Raw genomic sequence first — 10295 nt, forward strand, 5'->3', positions numbered from 1 at the left:
ATCTTTATAGTGGCACTTTGCAAAGATGTGCTGTCAGCTGAAATTCACACCATCAGTCATGTTGATTCAGCCAGTCATACCAAGTCTGGGCAGTGTCTCCAGCTTCTTCCCTATATATTCTCTTCTTTCAGTTATTGCTGACCTAGCACCATGTACATCAAGTGTATTTTGTAGTGATGTACAGATTTGCTTATTTTGCTAAGAGCCTTCAGGAATAAGCTTTCATTACTAAAAATGCTATACTTATTAAAATTGCACCTCCTGCTGAAAACACTGGAAGTTTCCTAAGAGACCATTCTGTTGTGAGATTAAGTCTAGAGGGTTGCTTCCTCAGCATGAGAAAGGTGTCAGAGAAACTGTCGTTGTTTCAGTTGAAGCCTCATTCCAAATGAGACTCACTGCTACACCATATCCATACTTTTGTTGCTTATAGAACCAACACCTATTAAAATCAGAGTTATGAGAACCTCAAAGTCAATTCATTTTTGACATTATAATAACTGCGTTTATTTGGGAAGAACGACATCATTAATCTGTGAGGATTCACTGTGAGAATAGCAGCTTCGGTCACACTAAAACCAAACCTCACAGAAAAATTCTTTGTGGATTTAGAGCCATGAGGCAATTGGATTTCTTTGGTGTTGGGAAGCCAAAGTCTGTTTGGAATTCCAATTTATTTATTTCTTTTTATTAATCTCAGAAGTTTTCCTCTTGAATTTGACAACAAAATGACAAAGTATTTTAAAAATACTATTCTGTTTAGTATTCTGCTTGTATTATATTGTTTTACATGGTATGTGATAAAGCACAATCTGCTCACAGAAATTCAGTTGCAGAAATCATGTTTGTAAGTGCTAAGCTGGGAACTTCTGATAAATTGAAAATAGCTCACTTGGTAAAAAGATAACTGGTATTAAAAAGATAACTGGTATCTTCTGAATGAAAAAGACATGTTGATTTGACATGAGTTCTTGGTATCTGCTGCTCTGAGGAATGCTTCAGAATATGCCAGAACTGAACGAAAAGAACTTGGATGAGTACATTCTCTTGTGGCTCTTTAGGAAGTTATAATCTGCAAAAGAACTTCAGTTGCAAAGAATCTCTTCTACTTAGAAGGCAAAAAGAGAAAATTAAAAGCTCCTATTGCACACAGCTTCCTATCTGATACTTTTTTCCCCTCCTGCATGTAGCCAGATTTCTCCAAGGAAAAAGCATAAATGGTAATTGTGGCTTTTTCCATAGCAGTGCAGTAATTTGGTGAGCAGATGCTGACTGATTCTGTTCTATGCATTTGGACTGGTGGCTCCAAGTATTTTTTCAGGCTGCCAAGTTATGAAATGTTCAATGTTCAAGCTGAGTGTGAATAAAGATTTTATTACTTTGAACAAGACATCTCGGCTCAAAATTCCCTTGCTTACATTTGCATGGATATTAATGACCTGTTAGTTAAATGTGGATATAAAAATGTCAGATGGACTAAACCCGATCAAATAATATTTATTCTTGGTTTTGCCCTTTAGATGTTTTATGGTAACTGTCACTGGGCTTCTCTTCTCTTCTCTTGATGTGTGTTTACTGGTTGTTACATGGTCACGTTCTTAAATAGAGAATAAACCCACAAATCACCCAGCAGCTGTTATTGTAATTTATATGAACAGAGTTGTTGTCTCTGCTTTCATAGGTGAAGGCATAGTTTCTAAATGGGATGTGTGCAGAACTCCTTTTTACATTTTTATATTTAAAATGATAATTCTAAAAAATAGCAAGATCTCCAGTGTCTGTCAGCTTTCAGATATACGAGGCAAAACTTACATTAATCCTCTTCAGGTTTGTCTTGAGTCTTAAAATACTACTGTTGGCACATTTTAAAACTTCTAGATTATCATAGTATCATAGTATCACTCAGGGTTGGAAGAGACCACAAGGATCATCTACTTCCAACCCCCCTGCCATGGGCAGGGACACCCCACACTAGATCAGCCTCATCCAGCCTGGTCTTAAACACCCCCAGGGACGGGGCCTCGACCACCTCCCTGGACAACCCATTCCAGGGTTTCACCACTCTCATGGTGAAGAACCTCCTCCTGACATCTAGCCTGAATCTCCCCACCTCCAGCTTCATTCCATTCCCCCTAGTCCTATCACTACCTGAGATCCTGAGAAGTCCTTCCCCAGCCTTCCTGTAGGCCCCCTTCAGATACTGGAAGGCCACAATTAGGTCACCTCGGAGCCTTATACCTGTACTCTTGCCTGTCTTCAATTTTGTAGAGAAAGATTTATCATCTAATCTCACTAAAATTGAGTGATATGATATGATATGATATGGTATTTATGTTTCCTTTTTCTCTTAATGTGGATTTTTTTTAAGTGAAGGCAACTGGAAAAGGCAAATATGAAGAACTGCACTTCAGAAAAAAAATTGATCTAAGTATAGTGAAAGAAAATGAAGTTTCAATGTTGTATATTAAATTACTTTCATTCTCCACAAGATCTAGTTACTAACATTTAATCATGATATTACTTAGATAATTACACAGCATTTCATAAATAAGTAGTGCTAGAAATTCCCTAGTAAGATTACTTCCTCTCACAGGGACACTTCAATCATGCTGTTTGCTTCTGCAGTACAAGACTGATCTGGGCAAATGTCCTTACACCTGCAAAATTCTTGCAGAATTCTTGCAGACTTGCAGAATTCTTCTGGAGGAAAGTAGCACTAGGTGACAGTAAAACTATAAGTGATGCCCAGATGTACATGAATTCATGGTGCTAATATCTCCTCTACCTGCCACACCATAGCCAAATGGTATTTAAAGAACAACTCCACTAACCTCTAGGCATAGAAGTAGTTTTGCTGTTGCCCAAAGCCTTTGCACCCTTTTATTCTCCTCCTGTGTGAGAAAATTAATAATGTGAGAACAAATTCGATTGTTTGGGGATCTGAATGGCTTCAAAGATGTAGTACTGAAACCTTGCTGGCTCCTAGGCACTGATGCAGAACAAATAAAGCCTTAGAAGCAGCATGGTATTTTGCTCTGTGTGTCAGCTAAGGTTTCCAAATGCTGTAAAATTCTCTGTGTTTCTGATCTTTCTCCTAATGTTGTTGTATCATACTATAATAGTACAAGAGTTGTGTCAGCACCCTGTGAGCCAACAGCTGGAAACTATTAAAATGTTTCATAGTGCATGAGATGGTACTGGAGCAAGCAATGCATCTGGAAAGATCAAAACCTTTTTGTTGTGCCCTGGCAGGGTAAGTGATCAAGATCCTTCAGACAAACCTCTGGTGCATATCAACAGGGCTATGACCAGATACCTAAATGCTCCATCTGAGAAGGATCTGGAACATTGCTGTCCTGGTTTGGTTTTGTTACAATCAATTAGTGGCAATCCAGGCTGTCAAAAAGTGACAGCTACTTCTGTGTGGATACATTTCTGAAACCAAGTATTTTGAATCTGATTGCTTGTCTTGTGTTTCCTTTGTACTTGTGCATGATGGCTGTGGCATACGGCGTGAGTCATAGGTAGGACATCTTGTCACATGTGACAAGAGATGTACAGTAGTCTTTTTTCCATGCTGATGTAATTCATCTGTTCAAACAGAGTTCGTACAGCAGAGCAAACTAATTTTTCATGTTTATTTTCTTCTTTTGTACTGGTAGCTTAAACTCATTATTCAGTTTCAGTCCAAACCCAACTATTTCAAATGCACATCTTTTGAGATGATTTATGCCAAGCCATTTGTGTCTGGTTGTTATGTATTTTCCTGTAGAAATTAGGAAAGCTCATTTTAAAATTCAAGATGGACTGTAGCTTTATATTACTGCTTTTTCTGCACTGTTACTTTGTTTTATTAATATCATAACTAGCAAACCTCATCAAGGCTGAAAGTACATATGTTAAGAAGAGAAAGAATTTAGAGGGGCAATTGAAGCACTTACTGCTTGCAGCATCCAGGGCTGCTGTTCCAAGGTATCTACCACTGCTACCAGAGCTAATTCTGGTGAGCAGTTAGTAAGGTATGTAAGCAGGCATTGCTTCCCTCAGTATTCTGACTCTTTGCATTTATGCAAGGAACATCAGGCAGAGCAGTGGGAGTGAGTGGTTTTGAGATGCAGAATGATGACATCTAGGCAGTGTGCAGCACTAGCCTGTAGCTATGTGCTCTGTCCTGTCTGCAACCCGTACCTGTGCATGAAGAGAAGGCAAAGGCTTAGTTCTGGTTTTGCTGTGTCTGCACCCTACGGTTCACACAAGCACACTGTTTGGAATGGCTTACACTGAATTTATTCCTCTGAAATGTAATAAAAAATGGAGATTTGTCTTACCTGACAGAGCTGCCTATGTAAATATGTATCATCACAGTTCCTGTGTTTATCACTAAACACACTATTTGTTCCTTTAGCCCTGCAAAGCAAGGAAACAAAGACATAAATTGTATTTTCCCTAAATTCCAGGGAAGTTGGACCAGGTGACCTCCTGAGGTTTATTCCACTCTCAGCCATTCTGTGAAGTTATACTGAAATGAAGCTTCTGCATATGCTTAGATTTTTAAGAAACAAGTGCTCTTAATGCTTTTCTACTATGAAACTACTATTAAAAATATATCTCATTGTCAAAATTGCTTGCAGGCTAAATAAGAGCTTATTGGCACTGAATATTAGAGAGGAAACTTGCAGCTCTAACCAGCTAGTCTTTCTTTGGCTTTACTGTAAGGAAGATAAAGTCCTGTTCTTCAAAGACTGTTCATGGATTGCTGGCATGAATAAAAGGAATCTGACTTAGCACAACTGCTCTTCTTTAACATGCACCATTACAACTGCTTTGTGTTCTCTTTAAAACAAAGTGCAGAAGACACTGGCTTGCCTTTTCTCTTCTCTTCTTTTTTCTCTTCTTTTCTCTTATCTTATTTTATTTTATTTTATTTTTTTCTTTTCTTTCAGAGTGCTGTAGCTATAATTTTCCACTTGGGAAAGATTTTGACTTGAAAGAATGCTCAGAGAACATCAGAGATAAGGATCTAGGAAGATTTTAAGCCCTGTAGCTCATGACAAACTAAAATCCTTTACAAACAGATGTACTATTAGCTGCTTAGCTATGTTCTGATGAGATTTCTGAGGACTCAAGGAATTCTTGGTGGTTCAGAAAGAGAACTTAACCTTCCCCTAATAAGCTTCATGTTCTGATAATTATGCAGAGGCAATGGAAAACATTTGTCAAAACAGATGGCAGCATTAGCCCCCTGCCACTGAATACAAAATCGCAAGTTCAAGGTCCAGGTAATGGTAGGTGAGCCAAGAAACATTTGGAGATTTAGTTTAACATTGAATATACCCCAAAGAATACACTGCTACAATTCCAGGACTTCTTGGCTGTGGCCAAACTCTGAATACTGCAAGAACAGGCATTTCATAGTTTACACTTCCAGCCAGAACAAAGAAGTGCTAAGGTGCACAAAAACTAGGTTGTAGCAGTTAACATGAGCTTCAGGATTTTGAGAAGAGCTGTTTGACAGCTGCTTCAGTCCAGCAGAATGTTCCTTGCCCGGTGCTTTCTGATAGTCTGCTATGCCATTCCATTGTTTTACATACAGTACAATAAAAACAATGAGGTACAGAATATACTAAGAGGCTAACTATGAAAATATCTGGGTTTTCTCTTAAAATGCTGACATATTACACTGAAGGAAATTTCACAGGACACTTAGGTAAAGTGTGGAAACTACACAAAAATTATTTGTGTAGCTGAAGTGTTTGTAATTGCTGGTGGCATGACTATTAAAAGTAGAATGAATGTGCAGAGATGTTATCTTACATGCATCTAGTGAAACAGATACTGGGGTAATTTGTGCTGAGTAAGTTAATAGTGCAAGAAGCTCTTGCTATTATTTAAAGAATTCACTGTTACATAAGCAGATGTTACCTGAATTTAAAATATGAACCTACAAAAACCTCCTCCAAAGTGTTTGCAGCAGTGACAACAGTGCATTGTATTGACCCTAATCAAGATCCTAGTTGTTTAATTATGTGTCATCCCGTAAAGGCAGGGAATGGATACAGTGCTGCTCACTGCAATGCAGTGAGCGCACTCTTACACTGCACCTTATCTGTCCCTACCTGTGTATCCTTTGCTTACGTGTTAGGAGTTAGGCTTCAAGACCAGAAGCGTAGCACTGTTGAAAGCATAAAAAACTCAGCCTACACACAAGTGCCTGTCATCAGGTTCAGTGTTTCTTCCCAGCCATACCTTGCTGCACTCCCTACTTCCTTCTGCATTCTGCAGGGAATGCACAGCCTCAACAAAAAAACAAGGGCTGAAAGATAACTAACGTGCCTGAGGGTTGTCAGACTACTCATATTTGCTGTCTTACTACTCATATTTGCTGTCTTCAGTTTCACATTAATGACTTCATATGGATTAGTTAAGCTACCAGCCCTACCTTGTTGGTTTTTTTTTCTCTTCTAGAATTTCTTGAATTTATGAGCGAGACTGTTAAACTGATGAGTGAAAGCCAAGTTACTGTTAACTGCATCTTAAGGTAAGCTGTTAAGCAGCCAGCATTATTACTTTTTATTTGGAGTTGTAGAGGAGAAATCACATGCACCCTTCTGTGACTTGCATGCGAGTATGAAATGATGATGTGAAGGTCGTGAGTTCAAGCCTGCAGTGGGCAGTAGTGTCCTCCCTACTCTAGTCATGAGTTCTGTGGTGACAGGTTGGACTCGATGATCTTTGAGGTCTCTTCCAACCTTAGGAATACTGAATACTAAACCATACCAAGAATTGTCTGGATGGCAGATACTCCATTTCTATACCTGTGGTTTCAGACTGGACCAAGAGCTCAAACTTAAAATTCAGGTAATTTTATAAAGATGTGAAATTCTTCCTCAAAACCCTTGTATGTTATGTAACAAAATTGGCCAATATGACACATTACTTTCCTGCAAAGCACAACTGGGACATATGTGAAAAAAGCTGTTAAGTTTTCTCTTAGGAATTAGGAACTGATGATCAGTGCCAGAGCAGTGTGCAGATTTTAATATGCCTCAGCTGGCAGCAATATTCAACTTTTAAAACATTGTGTGTTGTAGATAACTGTAGCAGAGCTACAATGAAGTGCATAGAGATGTGGGAGCTAATCATTAATACTAAAGATCTTGAGGATCTTCCTGACAGATGAACAGCTTGCTGCTGCAGCTGTCCCGGGAGGATCTCTGTTACTTGGAAGCAGCACATTTCTGTGCCTCTTTTCTTGACAGTGCCTGGAATTAATTAAGTCTGCTGCTACCCAGGTCTCTACAGGCTAGAGCCTATCTTGAAGGAGACAAGTGCAGAGGTCCAAATCAAATGGCAAAGAATTATAGTTGAATAGTTTACATAGATTGATTTTTTTTTTCTCTTTAGCTGAGACTTTCACTGGGTAGATTCCTAGAGCAAAGCATTTGGAAACAGTGTAAGGAAATGAAGATGGATGTACAAAATTAGAAAACATTTCTTTTAAATATATCCATCATTTAAAACAGGGAAAAAATATCAAAGTGAATTGTGTGTATTTTGTGGTTTTTCATGAATGTTCAGTACAAACAAAAATTCTTTTCTCTTAACAGCTCTAGAAATGTATATTAGTCCACTTTAATCTTAGTGACATTAGTACAGTGTTTTATTTCATAATTTTGCTGTGTCTATTAATCCTATGAATTTAGATCACTGAAGTTTAGCAGCCTGCCTCCCTAGTCAAACTTGTCTTCATTTAACAGGGCTTTACTTACTAAATTCAGTGAGAAAAAACAAAGGTGACTTCCTGTTTCTTATCACACAGAATGAACTGATCAGATAGTTCAGGATCCAGTAAAATCTCATGGTGGATCCAGATGTATGCAGTAAGCATTACTGTCATTAGGCCACGTTAAAAAGTACAATTCCCAGTTCTTTCCTAAAGAGTATCAACATGCTGTGCTTAGCAAGTACCTCTTTCTCCTGTAAAATATTTTTGGGGTTGTTTTGAATTTTAAAATGTACCATGTCATTTTAAGTTCCTAAATGGTGTGATTTACTAGCTGTTCCTGATAGATTGTGTTGGCATCTTGTGAGGACAACATTCTAGCTTTAAATACTCTTCCCTTAAAATACAGTCAGTTCTAAGAAAGCAGCATTGTTCCTGTGAAAACAGCATTTATGTATTTTTCTCTTGCATGTTTATCCTCGGCATCATCTTACTGGGAACATGTTTAATCTGCCAAAAGATCTTCGGAACTCTGACTGCAAACCATTCTACTGTTCAGATTTCTCATGCAAATCTGTATGACTTCAGGTAGGTAGAGAACTTCAGGTTCTCTGAGCACATTATCTACAACCAACATTACAGTTTTCTGCCACATATTCAAAGCACTGATTATTTGTTGTATTTGTCATCTAGTTATACATCTAGACTGTATAACTTCTAGGCAGTTTGCTTTCAATCTTACCTCAGTATTCATAACCTCATCTTGCTGAGAAGTCTTACCCAGGCTCCTTATCCTGAAATCTTGGGGCTTTTTATTTGTTTGATTAACTTCCATGTCTTGCAAGCAATCCAGCTTTTGTTCAGTGAGTGTTCAGTGGGCCGGTGCATGCCTCTGTGCTGCCTGGGCTTTCTTTAGTCAACATATGGACTATAATATATTGTTTGTTTTACATCTGATGTCATGGGAAAAAGTGTTGCTTGAGTCAGTATGGAAACTTGCCCAGATACATTCAAGTTGTTTCTTCCTTGACTGTAGTATCTGTGTGAAACTTTTCACTTGCCTTCTAATGGTTATTCCTGCTCATCCACAAGTTGTTTCCAGTCCAAATATAGTGCTACTTGATTGAAAAACTCCAAGAAGTGGTTCTCTTCTTGGCATGTGTTTAACAGTCCCAACCAATTCCCTTCTGAAATGTCATGGTCCAGTTTGTCACAGAAGGTCACAGGCTTGCTGAGCCTGTCCCTCTGGACATTTCACTGGCTTCTGCATCCACACAGCTAGAAAAACTCTGCTGAAATCTGGAATGTTTTTCAAACCCTTTTTTCCCTTCCCTCTGAAGTTGCTGTGAGGAAGCAGTGACCTAGAATACCCTTGTGAAACTCCTATTGACCTGCAATTTGGAATGTGCAGCCAGCTTAGGGCCATGCCCTACATTAGGGTGCTGTGTTTTGGGTTGTTTTTTTGCACTGAAGAAGCTGTTCAGGTGCTATTTGGGTATCACTTTAAAAGCACAACCAGAGCAATTTTATTTGCTTGGCTGCTTAGATAAAGAATATTAGTCAGGGCAAACTAATGTAACTCCACTGATATTAATAGAGCTATGTTACAACAACCGAAGAACAAGCCCTTAAATTCTAGGGCAATTATCAGGCAGGCTGAGCTTAAAATGTTCTACTGCTCTCTTACAGAGTATAAATAGTGTTAAGAGTGTTTAATGGCCAACTAATTCCTAATTAGCTTTTTTTCCCTGTTAACTTTTCTGTTATACTTGTCTCTTCTGATGCCATAGTTTTGCTGTTAGAAAATAAGAACTCTGTTCAAGAAAAAGCTGTCCTGAGCTGTACCTTCACATGAGTAGTACCTGCTCAGGACAAGAGGCCCAGCAAGCTTCAGGGCTTGAATATTCCTCTTAAAATGTTCCAGTAACAACTGGGATTTGTCTGTAACTTTTAACCCAGCTGATTAAGAATGGATTTTCCTGGGGACAAAAAATATACCGTTCTAGCTTCAGGGTTGTCTTGGTGCCAGATTTCATGCTGCTGTTATAAGTCATTATGGCTCTTCAGAAAAAAGATAAAAACTATGAATGTTGGCAAAACCATCCTTCACTAAATGTTCCCAAAATGGCTGAACTATTCTCTATCATACTTAAAGAATTCCTGAGTTCGAGAAGAAGAAATTTCAACCTGGCTGGTTGACGATTGAACATACTTGACAAATGAAATATGCAATGAGCTAATCCGACTGACCTGCCAGTATCACAGTGTGCTCACCTTTCAAAAGACACATGCACCTTTGCATTCAATGGGTATTTCTCAGAAAAAAGAGCATCTGGCCCTTAGGAATACCACTTGGCAATGACAAATGTGCACATATTCTGACATTCAAACTGAGACTTTTTCTTAGTTACTAGTCTGTGTGACCAGTGTTTTCAAAACAGTGGAGGCAATATCCAGGATCTTTTTGCTATTTATAATTCCCATTGTTGCAACTCTCTGGGGATGATTAGATTGGATGACTTCAGTGGTGTGATAGCTATTGATATAAATAACTTTCCAGAAGATTTCCTTA

The sequence above is a fragment of the Melanerpes formicivorus genome, unplaced genomic scaffold (assembly GCF_026170545.1).
Source record: "Melanerpes formicivorus ecotype bairdi unplaced genomic scaffold, bMelFor1.0.p_v2 SCAF_27, whole genome shotgun sequence".
NCBI classification, from domain to species: Eukaryota; Metazoa; Chordata; class Aves; order Piciformes; family Picidae; genus Melanerpes; species Melanerpes formicivorus.